The following is a 25,846-nucleotide window of genomic DNA, read 5'->3' on the forward strand; positions in this document are numbered from 1 at the left end:
AATGGGTGCTTTGAATTATTGTTTGAAAGGTTGCTTACTTGTCACCTCCTTCTCTAAAGAGAATATAAAAGACTTCTGCTGCATTGATAATCTACATGTCAATTGTTAGGAATAAATTTCAGGAAAGGTTAGATGGCACATAACTTACTGGGAACCACTCTGCAGGATTGCAGGCAAGGTTACAGTATTGCCCTTTCAACAGGACAAATAACATATCCATTCACTATGAGCCAGTCCTGTCATGTTACCTCATTTTAATCAGCCTTTCTATAATATAATATTCATGTGGAAATTGAGCTAAAAATACCCCCTGCCAAGGTGACTGAAGATATAAAATTGAAAACTTTATTTTGCATATTTTAAGATCAGGTTTTTGTCCTGAAATAATGTAGCATATTAATTTAGTTTCATATAGAGAAGAGAGAGAATGAAAGCAAGGGGAGGGAAGGAGGAGATGGGCCAAGAGCTATAACCTCTCCATCAATGATTAACCAGTGCAGGCTATAGATAACGTGATCTCCCTGCACTCCCCAGGAGCAGAGTATTATTTTTTAGTACCTTTGATTGCATGACAACAATGAAAATAAAAAAGCTAAATGTTGGGCTTGGATGCTGAAGCGTAACTGCTCAGCAGTGTCCACAAAAATATGGGTGGACAAGTCAGTCTTTGAACTGGATCCTGGGCGGGGAGGTGGACAGATGTTATACATGCTTTCCCAGGAGAAGACAGTATCACTTGTGGAGATGGGGAAGAGGAGGATTTCCTCTAGCTATAATCCTCAGCACACAGTAAAAGTCAGCTGTCTAGGTAGGTGTCATTAGGAAGGGAAAAAAAAGTTATCTTGCTCTATTTGAAAAAGCTGTTTTTAAAAGAAAGGGAGAAGCAATGACTTTGTGTACCAAATCCATGCATGGCCATGGCATTATGTGGTTTCAGAGCTATTCCCCTAACAGGTCTCCTTCTCAGATTGCTCGGTTTACAGATCACAAGAAGTTATTTAATGTTGTTCAGCCTGCATCCACAGCCTGGTGAACCAAAAGCTCAGCTGGTGGCACTTTCCCACTTGCAGTCCATACTCATCCCCGTGCTGACGAGACCAGAGACACAACCAAGCAGGTCACCACAGCACTGATAGGGGAAGCGGAACAGGCACACAGCTTGATCTTTTGCTCTTGTATTGGCTGCACTGCACTGACAGTAATGAAAATTTATGTCTGTCAGTGTATTAAATTGATATAAGTGAAAACAATCACAGGGAACCAAGGCTGAGATGAGGAGAGGGCAGTTCTCCAGACCGCAACCACATGCTGAAGATGTCCTACTTCTTTTTCCCCAAATCCTTCAACTAAGCACACATAACCTTTCGGCAATCAAACTCATCTGAGGCTCAGCATGCTCATTTTCCACAGGCACAAAGATAGATCAATATTATGCAGACCAGGACCAGTATTGGCAGTTCCATACCAGTGGTTATGTGAAGTTTTAAGCTGTTTTTCAAAAGGGCATTTTGTCTAGAATCTCTGCAGCAGTGCTTTTGACTTTTTGCAGCTGAACTGAAATAGATGAGGGGCAATAGGAAGCCTATTAGGAGAAGACAGAATATCACGTTGCATTTAAAAAATTACAAAAATTATCCTTTTCTTCTTTTTTATGTAATAATTCACCTTCTACGTCGACACAAAAAAATCTGCAAACAACATTCTCATTCAAGAAAAAATCTAGTATTAAAACCGGAATTTTCTCATTTCAAGGAAAAGAGAGTCCCTGCTTGCTACAGCCATTTTCCTTTTCTCTGGGTATAAAGAAACAAACTGACCCTAGCCAAAGAGTACTGCTTGCTACTGAGCTTGAACTTTCCACAAGTGGTTACAAAGGATGTTTCTCAGGGGTCAGTACTGGAGCTGATACAATTTCCCATCTTTACCTGGATGCAATTTTGCAGATGACCCCAGACTGAGGAAAGAGAACATCAAGACACTGAAGGTTTTTGCCATTCAGAGGGATATCGAGAAGCTGGAAGAATGGGCTGTCAGAAATTGCACAAGTAAAGTCTTGCATTTGAGAAAGAACAACTTCATTTCAGGAGCCCAGGCAGCAACAACAGCTAAATGCAGCTGGATAGCTTTCCCTAGAGCCCAGTCTGCAAATCAATTGGAAGTGATTATTCCCCTTCACTCACCTGTCTCACCTGGGTACCACGTCCAGGTTTGGGCCTCCCTCAGCATAAGACAACTGTTTGCTGATAAACCGGAATGCACGTGGTTGAGGGGCAGAGTACACGATCTATTTGGAAAAAATTAACGAATGGGAAGATAAGTCCCCAGAGGCTTCTGACTACCAATATCCCTACTTAAAGGGAGCTTTCAGAGAAGACAACGCCAGCTTTTCTCAGAGGTGCACAGCAGAAGAGGCAATGGTTACAAATGGTAGTGAAGAAAATCTTGATCAGATACATGGGAAATATATTCACACTAGGAGAGAGTATGGGATCTCCATCCTTGAAGATCTGCAAAACTTGCTGCAGCAAGCAAAGAACTGAGGTTTCCATCATTACTTTTCAAAGACAGAGATACAAATTATACTTGGCACAACTTATACAATACCTTTAAGCATTCCAGAAACGGAATGAGAGGGAGAAAACCCAAAACCTACTGCTCATTAGAGAAGAGATGAGGTGGCCTCTCTATTTCTTCTGGTTTTAATAGAAAGACTGTCTTCAGCTTCCATGTACACAGAGGACTTCGGTATGAGCAAAATCAGATGATTTGTTGTGACTTCATACCCAGTTTTCCCTCTGGGAGAACTGAGAAATAAAATACAGAGGGCAACAGCTAGCAGATAGAGATTTATAGACCTACTGTTCTTCACAACAGCAACTGTGCCACTATTTCACCATGACATGCTTCGATCATTTTGAAAACTAGCAACCCTGCTATGCATCCTGCTGCCCGCTGTAAGCTCATCGGGCAGCAACATTGCTTTAGTAGCCAAACTGTTTTAGAAAATCACTACTACTTTTCAAGCTGAAAAAACAGACACCAAAGTACAGCATGTTTTCTAGGTAATGGTGACAGATTCCAGAACTCCCAGTTAGTGACAGGAGGCTTTATGAAGAAATGCGCACAGACGCAAATCCGATTGCAAATACAAAGCAGTAGTAGTGGTGGTTTATTTAGTTAGTCCAGATAATAATTTCAGTATTGGTTAGCTTGGGGAAGAACTACTCTAACTGTTCTACAGGTGAGACTTCTTATACTGGACAACTAAATGTAAGTAATTAAGTACCTGCAGGCTTTGATAAGTCAACAACCTTCTGAAAAAGATTTGCTCTAACAGCAAAAGAGCACAAAGAAGAAAAATATTTTTGTGATAATATCTTAATTTTCATAGAGTCATAGAATGGTTTGGGTCAGAAAGGACCTTAAAGATCATCCATTTCCAACCCCTCTGCCATGGACAGGGACACCTGCCACTGAATCAGGCTGCTCAAAGCCTCATTCAACCTGGCCTTGAACACCTCCAGGGATGGCACAGCCACAACTTCCCTGGGGAACCTGTTGCAGTGCCTCACCATCCTCACAGGACAAAAAATCTTCCTAATATCTAATATAAATATCCCCTCTGCCAGCTTAAAACTCTTACCCCTTGTCCTGTCACTGCACAGCATGATAAAGAGCCCCTCCCCAGCTTTCCTGTAGCCCTTGTAGTACTGGAATGCTGCTATAAGGTCTTCCTGCAGCTTTGTCTTCTCTAGGCTGAGCAACCCCAACTCTCTGACTGTCCTCATATGGGAGATGCTCCAGCCTTCTGATCCTCTTCATGGCCTCCTCTGGACTCGCTCTAACAGTTCCATGTCCTTCCTGTGCTGTATTTTGTATATCAGGTTTTTGCCTAAATAAAAGTCATATCTTAATGACTTCAACAAATGCTTAACAGAGAATTTGCACATAGCAAAACTATAAAGTCTTCCTGAATTTAGACTACCTGGAGTTAGATTACTTCCTTTAAAATATTCAAGACAAAAGCAAAATCACTGCAGAAACAGTTACTTTAATTATTTGTGCCCCTTGTCCTAAGTACTAATTGAGACAGTAATTTGGGTAGCAAAAGTAAAATTACTTCTCCCTTTTTTCATCATACAGTCACTCAAATACCAGAAGAAGAGGACTTTTTTTTTTCGGGGGGGGCGGTGCTTTTAAGAAGTTCCTGAGGCATTAAGGGGATTTCTAAAAATTCCAATTCAGAAAGTGCAATTATAAAACAAAAAACCAAACAAAAACACTAAACCCCAACAGTTTTAGTACCCCATACCATTCATCATCAAATCCTGAAATTAAGCAAGAACCACCTGAATCAAGAGTTGGCCATTTTCTAGCAATATTATTTATACTGAGATTATGAAGCATGTTTCATTTTTATGAAAGATATGTATTTAGCAAAGAGCATACCTAAACGTCTTTATTTTCTGATCCAAATTTAGCAACTGGAAATTTTAGAGAATATGTGATGCTAAAAATCACCATACATATCGGTCCTCCACACAGAGATCTCTAGAAAAAAGCTCCTAAGAGGCAGTCTGAAAACAGCAATAAGAAAACAAACACAACTTCTTAATAAGAGAGCACCTGAATGGCACCCCAAGGAATTCTATTTCTATATAGGTAGCAGAAAATGGGAAGAAAAATCAAAGTATAAAAATAAAATGTTCCAGTTTTTTTTTTTATTGCATGTATGCAATCTATCGTAACTCCTTTAATAATTTTAACTGTTGAGTCAAAGAAGTGTCATTGTTCTATTGACTAATCTGCTCAGACCACCAAAATAGCTTAAGTTCCATTATTCACTTATTTTATTAAGTCATTAATTAGTTGGGGTATTGCATTCCTCTCCCACTCCTCAGTATTCTTTTTTTTTATTAAGGTATCCAGGGATGCAAAGCTTTCATTCAAACCAGGGAAATTCTTTGGTTTTACGTCTGTGGAAAGACATTTCCAATAACTCATTACCCTATCAATAATATCAAAGTGAGATGGAAATTTAGGAAGAAAGATAACATAAGCATTTTCAATGCTCTCTTCCAAAACTTTGAGACTAAAATTAGACATGCAGTTCTCAACAACCAAAGCTGTAGCACCAATCATGTCCTTAAATTGCTTGGGTGAACAGAAGCAATTAAAAGAGCGCCAAAGCATGTTTGCAATTCCTTCTCCTGTGCACTATTTTCTTTCCTGTACTCATACCAAAGAGGTGTGACGACTTCCATTTAAAGTAAAGGATTAACAACACCATCGAACAAGCAGTTGTTATTAAAGAGAAAGGATTTGTGAATGCAAACCAGCCACCATCAATCTTAAAACTTGCCAACACCAGTTACACATGCAGTCCTAGTTGACACCCCTTTCTTTCAGAATTAGAAGGACTCATCCTCTTGCTAACAAGATCAGACAGGAAAGTTTATACCAAAGCTATAAAAAGTAATGACATTTTAAGAAAACAGAGGCCTATTAATTTTTCTACAAGCTAAAATAGGCATTTGAAGTACAAACCAAAATTAGATGTAGTAGGTACAACTTTAATCTGTAGCACTCTGGTCTGCTACAACATATCCGGAATATTAAGAAAAATATCCTAAAATATTAAAACCAGAGCAGTTGCCAGCCATGGAGGGGAAAACCTGGCAATGTTGGGTTCAAGAAAAAGGGGAGTGAAGAAAAAAAAAAGAAGTGAGGAAAAAGAAAGTGGTGAAAGAAGGGGGAAGAACTAAACCTTTTATCCCTGAAATGAAATTATAGAAAGCAAATTTTCTTCTTCTACATTTCCTGTAGAATTAGCTCTTCAAAGGCCATCTTCTTGCTCTTTGCGTGACCTTTCCACTGTTACATTTCACTACTTGCCCTCAAGGTATCTTTTTAATATCTTGTTACACAGGAAGAGAAAAGCGCAAGGAGCAAAACACTCCAGAATGGAGGCACTTCTCCCTCAGTAAATACTTTGAGGATATATAAACTGCAAAAAAAGAGACTCTTCTTTCCAAAGGCCAAAGGTATTTATAGAGTGCTTCTCTCAGGTCTCCCCAGAGCCTTTTCTTCTTTAGGCTGAACAACTCCAACTTTCTCATTCTTTCCTCATACGGGAGGTGCTCCAGCCCTCTGACCATCTTTGTGGCCCTCCTCGTTTCACTCCTTATTTCATTAGCAATTCCCAAACATAGTAGGAGAGGCTCCCGAATCAAGCATTAAATCAAATGATTGGGTGGTAACATCCTTAGTACCACTATGAAATAATATACTGATCCCAACCACCTATAATGAACAGAAAACAACTTCTTCAAAAACATATAGAAGATATTTTCTTTCTTATCTTTGTCTTTTCTGCAGTGGGTATTTGGATACTCTTTCATTCATCTAACAGTGGCTCCCTCAGTTCCTCCCCTTCTGTGGGGCAAAGCAGACTTGAAAGTCTCTTTGTCTAAAAGTTTTGCAATGAATTTGCTGCAAAGGACACCAAATTAACTGTATTCAGGTAGACTGCATTTATCGTGTATCTTTTCTTTTGAAGAAGACCCTGGCAAAGATTAACAGGCAAGCAGAACAGTGCTTGCTATTTTTAAAAGCATTTTAAAGGGAAAAAAATCAGGCTTTGACATTGGAACACTGCTCTAGTCAGAAAGTTTATTTAAAAAATAAATCATTGGGAAAACGACAATGCAAACCCCCAAGGTCTTTAAAACACAAGATTTCTAACTCCCCACTTCCATCTTTTCTGATCTGTTCCCTAGCAGCAAGTGCCTTGTGTCATCCCTTCTACCCAAATGTACTTGACAGGAACACTGTCAAATTAAAAATTACCTTTTTTTTTTCTGAAAAATAACTTAAAAAATAATTAATTCCCACAAATCATTGGGACAGCCAGGGAAGAGAAGCAGGAAAGGAAAGGAGGACAATTTACCACCCTGTGCACTCATAAAATGGATACTTAGAAGCAGCCAGATAGTAAATTTCTCCAATTTCTCCACTCCTGTTGTTCTGTAGCATGGGAGCATCAGGTTCATGAAGCAAACCAGAGTTATGAATCCCGAGACCTCTGTGGTCCTCATCCCAGCACAGCTTATCTGGAAATGTGACTCCTCGAATCCAACACACACATCATCCTAAAAACACTGTGGTGCATCAGGCAGTTCCCAGCCAGTCTGCTGACACAGTCTCCACAAACCTATATTCCTCTAGAAGTTGGCAGAGATGGATAAGGTGAGGCAATGCTGATTGAAAAAGCTCATCTTCCTCTTTGTCATGCTCCTATGTGCTCAGTGAATAGTGCTGTGACTCACTAGAAATTTTACTGACAAACATTTTGGCTTCAAATGACATTTCTTTCCCCTTTTTTTAGATATGTCTATCAAGTAAAGCTTTATAGTCCACCTAATGCCTTCATTCACTTGGACATTATCAATTTAAACTTTAGCTCTCAACCTTTTGACCAGACTGTAAAATAAACTTGTAAAAGATTACTTCAGTCTCTTCCAAAGCAGTGCTGGAATAAGAGCTGGGCAAAGGCAGCTTCCAACAGGAACTGCCTTTAACAGCTCATCAAATACTTGAGCACAGATGTAGTGGTAATCACTTATTAACTTATTTAATTAATATTAATTTATTTATTAGTTACTGCTCAAGTATTTGTGAATGTGGCTGAAAATAGTGCATTAAAAGACATTAAAATCCAAGAGAGAAATTATTTCCATAAATAATATTACCATGCTATATTTAACATCTTTATGTTAACACTGTCACTTAGCCTGTATTTCTTTTGAAAATAAAACAGTCCATGGCTTTTAAGTTACAGCTGTCAGCATCTGTGTGATTTTATACACAATTTTCAGTAGTTCGAACTTAGGCTACAGATTTTAGGGTTTTCAATGTAAGACCCGACGTGCAACTAAAAAAAAATCTACATTTTTTGCTACTGTCTTTTTTTAAACCATTGATGTACTGCAAAGCAAAAGCAAGATTTTTAGCACTGATGAGAATATACTACTAGTAAAAAGAGACATTTCCTTGCATTGAGAAATGATCTAATGTAAATTAAACAGCTTTTGAAGAGTGACGGAGTTTTCAAAAAAACATAAGGCTCAGAAGTGCTGTTCTGCCAGATTGTGCCACAATGTGAATTATATGACCACAGGCTATATAATTTTGGATGTGCATCTTGCTTATGTCCTAATGGATGGACATAGGTGCTCTGCTCCAGAGTCCTGGTCCCCCAAAACCTAAAGTAGGGTCCTGTTGGAATGCACTAGGACTCCCTCCCTTCTTGAAAACAAACTGACTACTGTGAAATATATAATACAACTTCCTGAAAATTATGAGATATAAAATTTTGATTAGGAAGAATTTTAAAAGGTGACATTTTAAGCCTCTATTTAAAGCTTAAATAGAGATTGCCAGCTGTCAGAGCACAGTTGGGCATTTGGAGGCTTAGTAATGACAATATGTAGACTTCGATCTTCAAATGACCACCTTAAAATCACTATCAAGCGATTCTAGGGCCCAGTATGGAGTGCTGAGCTGTTCCAATGCATTTTTTTCTGAACTACCCTAGAAACTATCCTCACACAGACCCCTTAGTATCACCCTAGCCAACATGAAGATGAATCAAGACAGGAATCACAGTGATTTCTTGACTGCCCAGATTGGGAGGTCTTATCTACAGCCTAAACCTCTGCTATCAAGCTTCTTTTCCCTGCACCCTTCTCATCAGTTTAAAATGAAAGCAACAATGATGATGGTAAAAAGGGGTTTTCTGTTGTATATGGCTTCCAAGATAGAAAAGAAGCACAAAAGAAAGTGCACTCCCTAATTATGCTGTGGGACTATCAGAAACTATTCATAGCATGTGTAGATAGTACATCTCCACAGTCCCTATCTTTAAAGCCCCATCTGGACAGTTTATTTTATCTTCATTTTTAATGCAGCATAAAACCCGTAAAAAGCAATCCCCAGAATGGGGACCCTGAGGAAGCAATACAAACCACCAGTGGATAACAGGATTTATTATTTAGACCACAGAGAAAGGATAGAAATGGAAAACCATAAAAGTGAACCATGAGATTAAGTCTAACAAACAATGTATTCCTACAGGAAATCAGGCTTTCTTCCCATGCAGTGTATTTCAGTGAGTATAATGCCATTTTAAAAATAATGGGCTATGCAACTGAGCAACCTCAAGTGATTTTTGGAGGGTCCAGTTGCACGTCATTTCTGTTCGTCACACAGATATTGGAAAGACAAGCAAAGCCTACACAGTTTTTCAAACTGCGCATTTTACTTTGCCACACAAATACACCTCACCAGGCCACAAGGCTTGACAAGCTAGAGTTCTTAAAAAGCTCTAACATACTAATGACCTCTCCTCCCCACAAATGAGCAATCCTCTACCACAAACAGGAGACCTGACAATTAGAGGCTTCAGTGAAGAAAGAAAAATTAGTAGTTGCTTTCATTATCTGCGACCTCCAGATTAACTTTTAGCACATTAGGAGAAAATGCAGCACGCCAGAGGAACTAACAGAACATCCAAAATAAGCTCCCATTATTTACTGTAAAAATGTTTGCTTTCCTTACCCCAAAATGATACCCATCATTTAAAAAATAATGATAATTTTATGAAGAAAAAGAATATAATGTTCTTTATACTGGGGGACAGTCCAAAACTTGATTAAATTAATTGAGTTATATGCAGAAAGCCAGAATGCACAGGAGTTTGCAGAGACCAGTTCAGAGATGAATGAGAAAGATTGCTTCAGTCTTCATTAATGTGGATGCATTTTAGCTCATGTCTTTCTCCTTGGGTAGTTACAGGCATGGCATTTTCTTTTTCCTGATTTTATTAAATTTTGCTGTTATCAGGTTTCCACTGTTACCCTCTCAGACATGGTATTAAAGCCAACCAATATGGCCACATTCTAGCAAATCCAGACCAACATCAAAGAAGCCTATGCTTATGCCATAAACTCCATACAATTGAAACTTATTCTTCCAGTGACAGTATCAAATCATTGCACAGGGAGAGAGGAGTTTGTTGAGAGAACAGGATGTCACAGGGGGATTTTAATTAGCCCACTGGGAAATCCATTCTCAAGTGGTTACAGAAAAGTGGAAGGATAATAGATATGAGATCCTGGTGACAGATTATATCACCTTTTTATGAAATTCATTCATATTTCAGTTCCTCCTTGAATTAAAACTAAACAGTCTTGCAGACCTTTGCTGTGACAGCTGTCTCTGTTCACAGCACTACTCTCAGAGATTTCTCACCCAAGTGCCTGTGCCAGGCCACAAGTACACAGAAGTAAGAGCAAATTATGCTCATCTTTGTCAGTTCCCCTCATCTTTTCATTGTAAACCACTGGAGTCTGATTTTTGGAATTCAGATGATAGGTTAACTACATCTTCTCTGCTGCACTTGCATGCTGAGTCTACTGCAATAGGGCTGGGAGCTCTACACTAACAGTAACACCAGAAAAAAATGTGTTCAGATGGGGCATCTTGATTAAGACTTATCCTAGTCTATTAAATACCAGGACCATTTTTTTTTCCTGTGAGGATGGTGAGGCACTGGTGCAGGTTGCCCAGGGAAGCTACGGATGCCCCATCCCTGGACGTGTTCAAGGCCAGGTTGGATGAGGCTTTGAGCACCCTGATGCAGTAGGACGTGTTCCTGACCATAGCAAGAGGGTTGGAACTGGATGATCTTTAAAGTCCCTTCTGACCCAACCCATTCTGGGAGTCTATGATTCTATAAGCATTGCACTATAGCCCATTATGACTGCCACTACAGGACTTCTGAATACAGGAAAACAAAACTATGCAAAGAGGCACTGGATTTCTGCAGTCATCTAGAAGTGGTTGATGTTTGTTAGGTAGACACTCCTTCCACTATGTATTTTAACAGTGTTAGGATAGAGATATGAGAGTATTTAAAGGGAAAAATATGTATTTGCATAACTATGAGAGTATTTAAAGGGAAAAATAAGTATTTGCATAACTATGTGAGTATTTAAAGGGAAAAATAAGTATTTGCATAACTGATTCCATTTAGGAAGAAAACATATTCACAGAGCACTGGACAGAAGTTACTTCATCCCCTGGTTGAATGGATAGACAACTACATTTTCCTGATCTGTGTATATAATTGCTTTTATCTGCCACTATAAAAGTTATATTAAGGTACAATTCAAATTTCTATTAAAATTCAACCAATCATGACATCAAACACAACTGTCTGAATTTATACAGATGCCTAAAGGAAGAGAGAAAGGCTAGAAAGGCTTATCTCCTCCAGCATTAGACAACAACAGCCTGTCAGAGTCAGTTCACAAGTTTATCTTATAAAAAGTTCAACCCCTTGAAAAGGGCAGTTTAGTATGCGAAGGAAGCAGAGAAGGAGAAAAACCTCAGTGTAAGAGGCCACAATAATTGACCAGGAACTTCTAAAGAGGTAAAAAAGCAGATTTCTTCTCATTCCCTCCACTGACTAAGCAACAGCTTACAGAAATACCACCACAAATCACTGGTGCAGCAGGGATTTACAGTAAGAGGAATCCTTCAAGGTCTGACATCTCTGCAGAAGTGCAGAATACGCAGCAAAGTACATCACGGTTTTCCACATCACACATGTTACTATATCTTCCCCTTGCAAAGCTTCTTACAGGACAATGAAAAAAGAAAATTGTAGGCCTTCTTGAAAGAAGTTAATTCCTCTTCCAAGGAGAATTCATACAGTTCCCCTATTATATATTATATTAGATACTCTATCATACAGTTCACCCCAAACCACCACCCCAAAATCTGGCTGCTTTTTATGAAATATGCATGTGGCTACTTTTTCTTTGAGAAGGTCCTCATGAAGACAGGAGTATAACATGAGGCATTGCAGAGGAGATGTAGCAGTATCAGGGAAAAAATCTGTCCCTCTTCTCAGCCTCTCAGAATGTTGTTATGCAAGATTTAAACATAGCAAGGTCAATGGTTTTAGCTGTAAAGAGAAATTACTACATATTTGCAAAATGAAATAGAATTCTGATTAGTTAGGAAAGCAAGAATAGGTCTAAAAAAAAGCTGCCCTAATGCTAACCACTGAGGTACAGTAACGAAGAACTGCTCTCTGAGCATGCTGACACACAGATTACCTAGCACAAAGTCCAACATTTGGAAATATGCATTTATCAAATATCCAGCACTGTGGAGCAAAGTGCACTATTTCCCTCAAAGTTGCCTTTGAAATGCATCTTCCTATAAGCAGAAAACAACTGAAATATAATAAGTTCTCTAAAACTTACAGCCTTTCAGCATAAAAACTACCGTCCTGGGACTTTCAACTGTTGTCTCATTATTTTTCACTATAGAAGCTTGCAGCCAATTGACCAAGTAATGTCCACAGAGTAAAACCAGTAACCCTCTGAAGATGGCTAGGTTGGAGAACTTCACTAGCCAAAACTGCTCTTCAAACCAGTGAGTAAGCAAGACGATATTCAGACATAGTTGGACCCAAATGTGGAATGAAAGGGAGAACCTGCTAGGAACCTGCTAGGAACCTGTGGTGGGAAGGGCCCACCACAACAGACAGCTGTATCACACTACGAACTCGTGCCTAAATTGAAAGGAAGGAGTCTCTGAAGCTGGTGTAACCAAGGGAAAACAGGAAGAACCAGACCGCTGAAGCTCCCTGAGAAACATGTCAACTAAGATATTTCAGTTACATCTCACCCTGCTGGAGGTACGAAAGCCTGAGATAGAGTGAATCTCTCAAAATGTCCTTTTTATCATCCTTCTACTTCGTACAAGGTACGGACTACCTGGATGGTGATGGAAGGATAAAGACAGCATAAGGAATGCCAAATGAGCTCCTGGATGGGTATGAAAACCCCAGTCCTGCTGCTTCTTTGTTATGTCAGGAGACCTGGAGTGAGAGGAGAAGAAGCACTTTAGTTTGGACATCTTCCAGTCAGCCAGAAGATATTATAGAGCCAGACTGGTATACCTGCACAGCCCAATCATATCACCATGCAGCCAGATCTGGGGCTTTTTCTCCAACCAATTGACTGCGATGTGCGAAGCCCAAGTTGCCTGCCTAGAACTGAAAGCAAACAAGAGACTGGATACAACACAGAGGCCAACTTGCCTGTGAACAGCATGCAGTCTGGCAGAAAGAAAATCTGGAGAATCAATGACTTGCCCTGCTGCCTTGGAAGCAACAGCACAGGAAAGCCCTTTGGCTGAGATCATAAAAGTAAACAAGAACTGAAAGGTCATTGCCTACCTGTTGTTTCCTCAGCTGGACACCTTTCCTCCACAGGTACAGAGTATCTGAAGATTATTTTGTCTCACTACTGAAAGCTTCTACCTCTTCAACAGCCTGCACGCAAACTGGCAAGCAGACCACGACCAAGCTGCAGGTGCAGGCTCCTGACGTTACGGATTATTAGGTTTCCTCCTGTTTGTTTTCCATCTCAGCACTTTGTAATGCTACCAATTAAGGGCTAAATTTATAATGGGTGCATTTTTGTAAAAGAAATTTACTCAACACTTCTCACTTGTAATGTGATCTTTTTTTTTTTTTTTTTACGGTGTCCTAAAGTGTTTTACAAAATTAAAATTACAGCTAGCTCCAAGACAGGAACGAAATATTGAAACCTTTTCTAAGCAGCATGGCATCAACCACCAATTACTGTAAAAAGCTATTTATTTAATATGCCAAGGCTAATTGTGGTAGCCCACCCAACACTTCCAAATAAATAATTAACAGCTGAATTTAGGAGCATGAGGTAATCAAATTTGATGCTGCTTAAGAAATGTTTAAAAAATATACTGGTTTTATTTCAAAAGAGGAGACCCTTTGCATGAAGAGCAGGCTATTTATGTGAGTATGTATGTATGTGAAACGTGTGGGAAAAGTTGGAGAACGAATAATTCATTATTTCTTTTAGCCCTAATTTATAGAAATATAGGCAGAGCTTATACTGAAAGTATTCTATTTTTCCTCTCCCCCAGAAAGCCAAAAGTAAGGAAACTAAAAAGTGAGGGACAAAGTCTCAGTCTGTTGCTACACTGATACACACTCAGTTGCACCAAAGAACTTTAAAACAGTCCCTATGTGGTCCTATGTAGGAAACATTTTATACTGTGAACAGTTAGCTATAAATTAAATTCTCACAGCATCTATTTTTATTGTGGAGTTATCACACAAGTCTATTCTCAATCTCAAATTTCCCTATGATTTTGGACCACCTGAACAATTGGTTTTTACAATTCAAATTATTTTTAAAAGGTAAGTGTTATTTTCTTGTGCTGGGAAAGGAAATCAACTTCTCAAAACCAGTGGCGGTTATTTAACAAATTAAGAAAATCAACTATGATCACCTTCACAAGAGCTCCCTTCAGAGCTGACACACAACTGCATACAGTGCTGCCAACATTCAAAGCAATTCCACAGATCGTTTTCTGAAAGGCTGTTGAGAATCTCCATTGATTTTGCTCTCACATCTTCTGCCAACAAAAAATTGGTTGCTTTGAGCACCAACTTGATCTTTGAGATCTCTTCACCATAAGCCTCAGTGAATAACTGAAACATTTCCATTGCAGATTTCTTCACTGTCACAAGAAACTTGATGCTCACTTGCTGTCCACTCTTGCACACTGACATTTTCCAACTGAGGGTAAGAAAATAATCTATATCTGAATATATGTCCACTCCCACTTAGTGAAAAGATCAAGTTGAGCCTGGTCTCACCCTGGCAGGTTAGAACATGTTCTATAACTACCTCTTTGTGTCTCTCCTCCCACTCTTGTTTCCCAGGATGTAGGGTTACTCTAATTTTTGTGTGTTGGCTCCTAACTGTACTATTTTGAAAAAAAAAAAAAAAATCCTCAGAAACACAAATAACATCCTAATTTGAAAATCTCCATTAGAAAGAGCTTGGAAAAGATGTCTCTGAGTAACTTCTATGAGTAACTGTAAAGACACCTGAACTACTTTTAACATTCTTTTTCACTATTTTTACAAAGGAATTGTCATTATCAGGTTAGGATGTCACTTCTTCAAGACTGCAAAAACCACCTTCGCGCCTAATCTTTTCTCTAATGTCCTCATCTAATTTCTTGGGAAGGCATATTCAACGTTACACTCTGATCACTTTCAACACAACAGTGTGAAGCAATTACCCATTATTTCCTAATGTTTCAAGTTTAATCAGATTTTTTTTTTTATCATGGTAGTAGAATGCAGAACTGAAATAACCTGATTTTCACTGTTAGACTCTCTTTTAAGGCTATGAAATACTTTGCAGGCTGGTTTCTTTCAAATTAACACCAGCATAAATTTAAGAAACACACCACCACCCAAACTCTTTTATGCAATGCTGTTGGCTTAGAAGACCAAGCATATGGAACAGGCTACTCATTTGGGAGGTTGTCTTTGTGCCAGTATATGATGCAAGCAAGAACAGGAAAAATTTGCTTCTCATTTTTTCCATCATGAAGTTGATCCTCTCCACACAAATCAGTGTTTTCAGAGCTGCTCTTACAATGTAAAATTTGTAGCAATAGCATAGCAGTGGGTTAAGTTCACCTGAAGCCATGGAGTTACATTAAACACTTCCCAATCTGCCTCTCTCTAAGAGGAGAATTAATAGTTTTTTGTAATTATTAGGTATAGCAATCCTTTACATTGAAAGATCTGTAAGAAAGCACACTGTAAAAAGATCATAAATAGATCAGTGTCATTTGGCTAATCCTGTTTAAGTATCTAAGGTTGCTATCTGGACTTAATTAGGTGACATTATTGTTCCTGAATTAGGTGACATTATTGTTCCTGAGCTATGGTTACTGTCAACCTGCCTGGGAGAAAAAGTATAAAAAAGACCAAATGGGGGAGTTTTAAAATAAGGCTTATGAAGAAAGTATTGCACAGAAATAATACTACCCCCCTTTTATTTCTCAGTAAGTATAAACATAATAGTAAATAATGAGGACAGGGGAAACGTTAAGGACAATACAGAGCACTCAGAGAGCTGAGTTCATTCAAACAAAGCACTTACTGTGATACAAACACACACAAATGAATACTTCTATATATCTTCAGGTAACAAAGGTTATTCTTAGAGAGTGGAAGACCTGCCATGAAAATCAGTAGTTTTGAAACTGACGTGGGAGGGTTATGATATAGATCCATAAAATCATGAGTGACATGGAGTAGGTGAGCAGGGAACGACTGTTCACAGTCTCTTCTATTAGAAGCAGCAGAGGAAGTCAAACAAAAGTAGCAGATGGCAACTGAAAACAAAGGAAGGATATGCCTGGCCACACAATCCACAGTTAAACTTTAGAGTCTATTGTCAAGATAAGTTATCAACATAAAAGTCTTCCTTGGGTTAAAAAAAAAAGTGAGTGAACAAAAGGATCAGAAAAGAGTTATTGAGATTTTCAATACTGCACCACTGCTCCTTGGATGAGACATAAACTGCTATGACAATTGCTATGAATTGCTGTGCTCACTTTATTCTTATGCCATTCCCCAGAATCTACCACTGGGAGCTGTCAGAGACAAGATCCGGGAACAGATGAGTCTTTAGTCTAACCTCAAAAGTACATTTTTACGTTCCTGCATGTGAAGAGTCAAAGGAATAAGTAATTTTAACTTCTAATGACAAACCACATTAAAAGAATTGCAGACCATATAAACAGGCTAAAAGCAGAATAGTGTCATTTACTTTCATATTTACCATTGGTAAGATTGACCCTACAACCAGACTACATTCTGGCGTCCCTTTGTGAGATATAATGCGGAACAATAAGAAGGCAGAAAAGATAAAAAAACAAAACACCATTAACAGAAAAAAACTGACGTCTGGAGGAAATATTTTTCAGTGATGGACTTAAAAATCTCAGTTTGTTTGGCTTACCAAAAACACTGAAAAAATTACTAGATTAGTGTGTAAATATCTCTATGGAGAGAAAATGAAAAGCAATAAAGGACTTCCTTTCTCCTCAACTTAATTTAGTGAAGAAACACATTACTAAAATAATGGCTAGAAGGTGGAGCAGAAGTTCAAAACAGGCAAGGAAGAGGAGGATTACTCCTGTCCTGACCTCTTCATACAAAGACCAGTGACTTCCTGCAATCAAATTCACCATGTATTAGCAAGGAGTGACAGATAAGCTCCCAGAACTCAGGGGAGATCAGACTGAATGGTATCTTTTCACTAAAGATGTTTATAAATCCCATGGACTCAAGGATATCCATTTGCAGTGGTTAGTGGGAGAGAAGTGAAAGACAGCAGTGAGCTGGGACTTCCCATAGGATAAAAGAGAGAAGGTCTGTTGTTAAAAGTGGGGAAAGAGTCTAACAAAAAGGAGCAGCCAGCAGATATGAAGGGCAAAGCTGGGATGAGGAGTGAAGAATGTGAAGGGTGAATGCAAATAATTCCAACTACAGCAATCACTGAAATGACCCAAGCAGTGAATGACAAGAGCAGCTTTAGCTGGGGTGGTCTAGGTAAATCAGGGAACATGGGGAACCAGCCCCTTGCCCGAGCGAGAGATTCAGTCACTCGCAATTTTCAGTGTGTTCCTACTCCTCAGTCACCTTCTGAAGATAAATAGTGAGGGAGGATACGAGTCCAGCTTAACACACACTCATAAAGATGTCCATAGAAGACAGAGAAGACAAAGCATTAGGCCTGAAACAAGAGCAGAAATTATAGCTTTTCTTGATATCACAGATATAAAATAGATGATATTTGAGTTATTTTGGAAAAGCAGGAAATCTCTGGCAGGGTTCTAATTTTATTGGGTCAAAACAGCCATTAATAAAGAGTTATCTACAGAAAAGGAGATCATTTCCCAAAGATTTTCCTTAAACATAACACTCTACAAGGAGACATCAAATATAAATGGGCTTGTGTTGAATGTAAAAGGGAGAAGAGATCCAGTCAGAGGTCGGCAAGAACTAGGAGTTTTTCTGTCTTCTCAGACTCTGAGATTTTCATAAAACTAATTCACTGCTCAGTCTCTCACACATTTACTCTTTTGGCAGACTAGTTTCCACAGAAGGCTATTTCAATTCAACAATGCCTGTACAGCAGAGACCAAAGCTGGTAAACAGGGAATGATGGATGTTCGCTAATATGACAGTGTGAGAATGGAATGGCAAACACCTCATCTAGACTTCTTCAAAACAAATAGAAGAATATAAAAATATTCATTACCAACTAAGAAAGAATGCAGCATCAAAAAAACAAATGGGAGCTAAAGAAAGCCGGAGAGAGCAGTCCAAAGGCAGAGGTGATATGGTATCCAGGATGGGTATGTCTGAACTTGTGCTACCACACAGAGATGCCTTCTCCCAGACAGAAAAAATGTTAATCTCTGTATCACAGAGGAGGCAGAAGTCGAAAGCAGTTTGCAGCTCTTATGAGCAGAGCATGGGCCTGAGGGCATTGCTGCTGCCCTTGCTAAGTGAAACTTAAATTACATCCTCTTATTCCATTACTGTGTTGTATTTCCTATACTGGTTTATGTCATTTTAAATAACTACACCCAGTGGGTCTTCCAGCAGGCTGGTCTGTGGACCAAGAGATTTCACACACAGTTGTTTCCTTCTCTTTCTTTTTCCAAATATAATCATATTGCATGAATTTATAGTTCCCCCTGCAACTCAGAAGAATTTCTGTGAACAGTGGTGAACTGGATAACAGGTAAGTCCTTTTCCAAAATTCTTCCATGACAGTGATCGGTACCCAAAAACAAGAGGCAGGGAAAGAGAAGAACATTAGGCTTTCTGAAGTTTTTTTTGTGTGAATTGGAGATTGTCAGATCCTAGATCCTGGTCCACATTTCTGCTCAGTTCTCTAGTCCAGATTCCATCAGTTTGTCATGAGAACGTTATGGAAAACAGTGTCAAACACACTTCTCCTGAAATCCAGGATTGTGAACTTATTATTTTTCTCATCTGCTCAGGATCCTGAACTCTGTCATTCCAAGGCTACCCCAAACCTTCACATTCCTGACCAGTTTGTCCTTGTTTACTATTTCAGGTCTAGGTGCCCTCCCACCAGCTCCTCAGTCATGTGTGTCTGGAAGCTGTCACGAAGGTACTCCAGAAGTCTCCTGAATTGCTTGTGCTCTGTTCTGTTGTCCCTCCAGCAGTTTTTAGTGTGGTTAAAGTCCATGTGAGGCTTCTTCCAGTCATCTAACAAAGATCTCATCTTCTTCTCCCTGAACAGGTGGTCTGTAGGTGGGCATCCAGCACAGCGTTACCTGTGTTGGTCTACCCTCTGAACCCAATCCATCAGCACCCAGCAGGCTCATGATCAGTTTATGTTTAGAATCATAGAATCACCAGGTCGGAAAAGACCTCTTGGATCATTGAGTCCAACCATTCCTATCTTACATCTTTCTGTCCAAACATTTTCCACTACTTATGGATTTGTTTAATGTTTGGTGTTAAAACAGGAGAGTGACAAAGTGCTCTGGTTTATCTTCCCTATTTTTAGCCACACTTTGCTGCTTCCTAACTATAATTGCAGGGACCATGCTTAACCCACACCAGCTTAAAATGGAAAATAAAATCAAAAATAGAAAAGGCTGCATTAAGAAAATATAAAGAAAATTCTTAGTAAGAAGTCATAGAGGGAATTTTTGTTAGCTATTGATATTTTGGAGTCCCTGATCCTACTAAAGCTCCTTCCTTTCTCCCCAGGCCATTCATTGTGAAAACAGCACATTTTAGATTTGCATTTTGGGAGACAAAGGCAGGCTCATGACTTCTTTATTTTCTGTTGCTTCGGAATTTTTACAAATAAAGTGTTGTTATAACAGTTTGCATGAAAACAGAGCAATGACTAAGATCCATTACACTACATTTCAAGCACAGACACCTAGAGGATTAGCTAAATGTGCACAATTTACCTCCTACATAAATGAAGATTGTGGTTAACTCTGTTGAAGTCAGTGCACAATAAGACAAACTGGAAGTCTAAGCATTCATTTTAAAAAGTAGGAAATACATAAAATAGAAGTAAACAGACCACAGACTTTCTGCTACAGAGCACTAGCAACCACCTACATGAAGAAAAGTGGAGTAGGTGTGTGTTGGTTATTATTCATATAATTAGGACCTAGTTCAAAAAAATACATTTTTATATATGAAAATTTACATACTAAAAATACACATCTGAAATTCTTCCCATAGATAAAACTCTCAGGACACAAAAGCTGAACATTACAGAATTTAATTATGCCTATTATGCCTATAATTTCAACACTTGATATCCTAAAAGCTGCAAGAAGATCAGAGGTTTATCTGAAAAAAAAGAGACTGCTGGGCCTTGCTTACCTTTTCCAAGGTGTTTTCACCTAAATAAGGTAAACTGAACAACATAGGCCATTTATTTCTCAGATCCAGTGTACATGAAAAAGACCAGGATGAGCTCTGAAAGTCTTGTACTTCCAACAGCGAGCAGGTGTGGGTAGGATGGATGTAGGTAGGATGGAATAGGAAGGGCTGAAGGAGAGACAGATGGGGATGAGCTGAGGTTAATGGATGAGCTCAGGGAGCAGTGGATGGACACTGCTGAAGTGGAGGTGGCAAAATGTGACAACACTGGCCTGCAGCAGGTGCCAAGTAAAATATGGAAAAGAATCAGGTATTAATTTAGGGTGCCTGGCTGTGAAGCGAACAGAGTCCGAGCTAGGAATGAAACTGTCTGTGGTTACTAGAAAACACTATAAATTGTATTAAGCAGGAAGTCTAAAGGGGCTTTTCTCCGATTTTATACATAAGAATCTGAAAATCATTGCATTATTAGATTAGCTAACATAAAGGTAGTCATTCAACATCCCAATGTTATCCATGGGGAAAAAAATGTTAAAAAAGATTTATAAAAATCACTGATGCCATGGTCTATAATTGGAGAAAAAGGATAGCTTAGCCCAGAGCTGGGCTAACAAATGCTAGCCTAGGGAACTCAGACATTGCAGTCAATAGAGGTTATAAAGCTTATTAAAAATAAAAAAAAAAAAAAAAAGGCAGTACTAGTCAGCCATAGCTCAGTTTTTTCCAGTGTGGAGAGAAGTAGTTGCAAGCACTGGCTGCAATTGTTCGTATTTGCCATACACTTCCCATCTGCCTTTAATCACTCAGAATAGAGGAGTAAATATTCATACCTAAAACCAGCTCTAACTCCTTGGTCCAAGTGGGACTGAGCCACTGCATGAAAAGAAATTAATCAAAAGGCAGTTCACAACTTCAAGATTTAGTGACCTTGCTGTGGTCAGAGAGCTCAGAGACCCAGGTTCATTCCCTGCTCTGCCACAGTACTCTTGCACGCCTTGAGGCACACCCTGAAATGTCTCCCTGTGCTTCTCAGCTGCACAGCAGAGATAAAAGTTGCTCTCTAATTAAGAAGAACGCCGTCAGCCAAAAAATTGGGGGTGCTCAGACATAACCATACTCTAAAAAGTCAAATCTTAAAATTAATAATTCAGGAAAGGACTTGTAGTCAAAACAATGCTTAAGCACAAGCTAAACTTACAGGTTTATTTAAGCCATTATGGAATAATAAAAATTTAAGGACATTTCAGTTTCAGCATATTCTCATGCACAGTCCTAAACAGTGATAAACTTCTTGAACACAGTCAAAGCATGTTCATTAATTCCTGGAGAGGCACAGTTGTCAAAAGAAAAATTAGCTGAAAGGAGTCCAGGAACTGAACTTCCAAACTAGTCTGAGTTAGCACAGCAGAAATAGGAACCTACCAGATGGTAAAAATAACTTTTGATTTCATACAATTTTGGTACCAAAACTCACATTGTTCTCTAAGCTTTAGATTTACCACTTAAGTGTAGTGCAAGCCACCTAAGTGTTTCATACTTTAAGCAAACCAAATGTAGTCTCAAGTACAGTCTCTCACTCAGATTAAACAGAAAAAAAGATCATAAACTTACTCTAAGTTTTCAAAACCCTCAACATATAACAACCAATCTCCCAATCTCATTTTTTTCAGTTGCTGGAGGACAGCCTCAGCAACCAGATCTGAAAATGGAGGGACGGCTAAATATTTTTCTACCTGCTCTTTGCAGTTGAAATTTAATCTCATGTGCTTCATGCCAGCCATGAAGGTATTAGTGAGCTTTGTGTCCATTACTTTCTAATCATATGCCTGTTGGACCTTTAACCTTTTATAGTAAAAAAAAAAAAAAAAATCCATTGAATTTATCCTAGCAGTATTTTTGAGGTCTTTTTGGCTATTTCCTATATATCAGTAAACATTTACTGCCAGGTTATTTGTCTGATAGCCTCGATATTTTAACAGTTGCTTTATTCTTTTCAATCTCGTGCTTTGGTTTTGGTTAGCAGTGATGTTTTCTACTGCTGTCTATAGCATTGCAGATGAACAAAAAAGGGAAAAACACATGGGCTTTCAATGATAAGCTAACAAAGAAGCCTTAAACAAATTATTAGGCTGCTTGAATCTGAAAGATTGACAGATTTTTTTATCTGAGTATCACAGCATAAGCTCTGCCTGATATCCTACAGGCAGGCAGTACCTAGGAGAAGAGCCATAGGACATTTTACACCACATTTACAGTACAGTATTTTTAATTGACTGCAAAAGCTAGTTCAAATGCAGGATGTCTGCACCCGTCTCAGTGGGGTTTTCTCTAGAAGGCATTGGTATAATACTCATGCAGTCAGAGGTCATGTCTATGTTCCCATTTATAATACCACATGGTTGGCACCTGATAAACAAGCTCCTCTAATGTCATGTTGTGGAATAATGTTGTGTTTCTAATATTTAAGTATGAAACATCCTTCTTTATCTACATACAAAATAGGGAAAAAAGTCCAACATGTACTTTCCTTCTGGTAATAACACTCCTTTAAAACAGAAATTATATATTCTTAGTTGAGAAGTAGTAATAAGTTTTTGTTGTCTCCCTTTTCTCTTCAAGTTCCTCTTACTTCTCATTACTTTGATGATATTATGCTTATTGTGATTGATACAACTTAATAGGTTTCGTGCCAGCTCTGTTGAATTAATGCCATGCATGAAAAATTTCTCTATACCTTTAATGTCACAGAGACTCGATTACAATTATTATTACATTTTAAAGGAGGTAAGATAAGTTGTTGGACAAAAAAATCCATACACTGCATATCTTCATGCTGTAGAAAATATTGAGAGGTTTTTCTGGATGCTTTCTATATGCTGTAACAGGCCGATTTTCCTCTGCTGTGTCCTTCTTGTTTAAGGCAAAAATTTCTTCCATTATTAACAAAAGGTCCAAATCACTTTAATAGTCAGCATCCCCACAAAAGAGATTTTGTAGACATCCATACAGTTTCTATTCCTAAATCACAGGATTTCTAAGATTTTTTTTCCAAACACAGTATGAAAATATATTTTTTCCAGTTATAAAATTAGTATTAATGTACTATCTTGGGATAGGTAGGAAAGCTTCTGGTAGACCCTAGAAAAAATATCTTTGAATCAAAAATGGTAATGTCCTGTAACAGCAGATTGAGAACATTTTCCTACATGCATCTCCAAAATGACAGGCACACCCTCTGCTGGGTTAAAAACTGGTTGGATGGCTGGGCCCAGAGTGGTGGTAAATGGAGTTAAATCCACATGGAGGCCAGTCATAAGTGGTGTCCCCAGGGATTGGTGATGGGTCCAGTCCTGTTCAATATCTTTATCAACAACCTGGATGAGGGGATGTAGCGCACCCTTAGCAAATTTGCGGATGATACTGAATTGGGAAGAAGTGCTGATCTGTTGGAGAGTAGGAAGGCTCTACAGAGGGATCAGAACAGGCTGGATCGATGGGCTGAGGCCAACAGGATAAGGTTAACAAGCCCAAGTGCAGAGTCCTGCACTTGGGACACAACCACCCCGTAAAGCGCTACAGTCTTGAGGAAGAGTGGCTTGAAAGTTGCCTGGCAGAGAAAGACCTGGGGGTGTTGGTTGAAAGTTGACTGAACATGAGGCAGTACTGTGCCCAGGTGGCCAAGAAGGCCAACAGCATCTTGGCTTGTAACAGGAACAGTGTGGCCAGCAGGACTAGGGAGGTCGTTCTCCCCCTGTACTGCACTGCTGGGACCACACCTCAAACCGTGTGTTCAGTTTTGAGCCCCTCACTACAAGAAAGACATTGAGGTCCCAGAGCATGTCCAGAGAAGAGAAATGAAACTGGTGAAGGGGCAAGAAAACAGGTCTTACGAGGAGCAGCAGAGAGAAATCAGGTTGTTTAGCCTGGAGAAGAAGAGGGGAGACCTTATTGCTCTCTACAACTACTTAAAAGAAGGTTGTAGAGAAGTGGCTGTTGGTCTCTTCTCCCAAGTGATAGAATCATAGAATCATAGAATCATAGAATCATAGAATAACCAGGGTTGGAAGAGACCCACCGGATCATCGAGTCCAACCATTCCTATCAAACACTAAACCATGCCCCTTAGCACCTCGTCCACCCGTCCCTTAAACACCTCCAGGGAAGGTGACTCAACCACCTCCCTGGGCAGCCTGTTCCAGTGCCCAATGACGCTTTCTGTGAAGAATTTCTTCCTAATGTCCAGCCTAAATCTCCCTTGGCGGAGCTTGAGGCCATTCCCTCTTGTCCTGTCCCCTGTCACTTGGGAGAAGAGGCCAGCACCCTCCTCTCTACAACCTCCTTTCAGGTAGTTGTAGAGAGCAATGAGGTCTCCCCTCAGCCTCCTCTTCTCCAGGCTAAACAACCCCAGCTCCCTCAGCCGCTCCTCATAAGGCCTGTTCTCCAGCCCCTTCACCAGCTTTGTTGCTCTTCTCTGGATTCGCTCCAGAGCCTCAACATCCTTCTTGTGGTGAGGGGCCCAGAACTGAACACAGGATTCGAGGAGCGGTCTCACCAGTGCCGAGTACAGAGGGAGAATAACCTCCCTGGACCTGCTGGTCACGCCGTTTCTGATCCAAGCCAAGATGCCATTGGCCTTCTTGGCCACCTGGGCACACTGCTGGCTCATGGTCAGTCCGCTGTCAACCAACACCCCCAGGTCCCTCTCCTCCAGGCAGCTTTCTAGACAGACTTCTCCCAGTCTGTAGCACTGCACAGGGTTGTTGTGCCCCAAGTGCAGGACTCGGCACTTGGCCTTGTTAAATCTCATGCCACTGGACTCAGCCCAGCGGTCCAGCCTGTTCAGATCCCTTTGCAGAGCCTCCCTACCCTCCAGCAGATCGACACTTCCACCCAGCTTAGTGTCGTCCGCAAACTTGCTAAGGGTGCACTCGATGCCTTCATCCAGGTCGTTGATAAAGACATTGAACGGGGCTGGACCCAGCACTGAGCCCTGGGGAACCCCACTTGTCACTGGCCTCCAGCTGGATTTCACACCATTTACCACCACTCTCTGGGCCCGGCCATCCAACCAGTTTTCCACCCAGGAGAGTGTGCGCCTGCCCAGGCCAGAGGCTGACAGTTTCCCAAGCAGAATGCTGTGAGAAACTGTGTCAAAGGCTTTACTAAGTCCAGGAAGATACATCCACAGCCTTTCCCTCATCCAGCAGCCGAGTCACTTTGTCATAGAAGGCGATCAGGTTAGTTTGGCAAGACCTGCCTTTTGTGAACCCATGTTGACTGGGCCTGATCACCCGGTTCTCTTGCATGTGCTTCATGATAGCACTCAAGATCACCTGCTCCATGACTTTCCCTGGCACTGAGGTCAGACTTACAGGCCTGTAGCTTCCCGGATCCTCCCTGTGACCCTTCTTGTAGATGGGCACAACATCAGCCAGCCTCCAGTCCAGTGGAACTTCC

At 39.9% G+C, this 25,846-nt stretch overlaps 1 protein-coding gene across 3 annotated transcripts in view; it reads right to left on the reverse strand.

Moving 5' to 3' along the window:
- The window catches only part of TRAPPC9 (trafficking protein particle complex subunit 9), a 540,656-nt gene that overhangs the window by 66,526 nt on the left and 448,284 nt on the right, over positions 1–25,846 (reverse strand). The window lies entirely within an intron of this gene.

Source organism: Phaenicophaeus curvirostris, chromosome 3 (genome assembly GCF_032191515.1).
Source record: "Phaenicophaeus curvirostris isolate KB17595 chromosome 3, BPBGC_Pcur_1.0, whole genome shotgun sequence".
Taxonomy (NCBI): domain Eukaryota; kingdom Metazoa; phylum Chordata; class Aves; order Cuculiformes; family Cuculidae; genus Phaenicophaeus; species Phaenicophaeus curvirostris.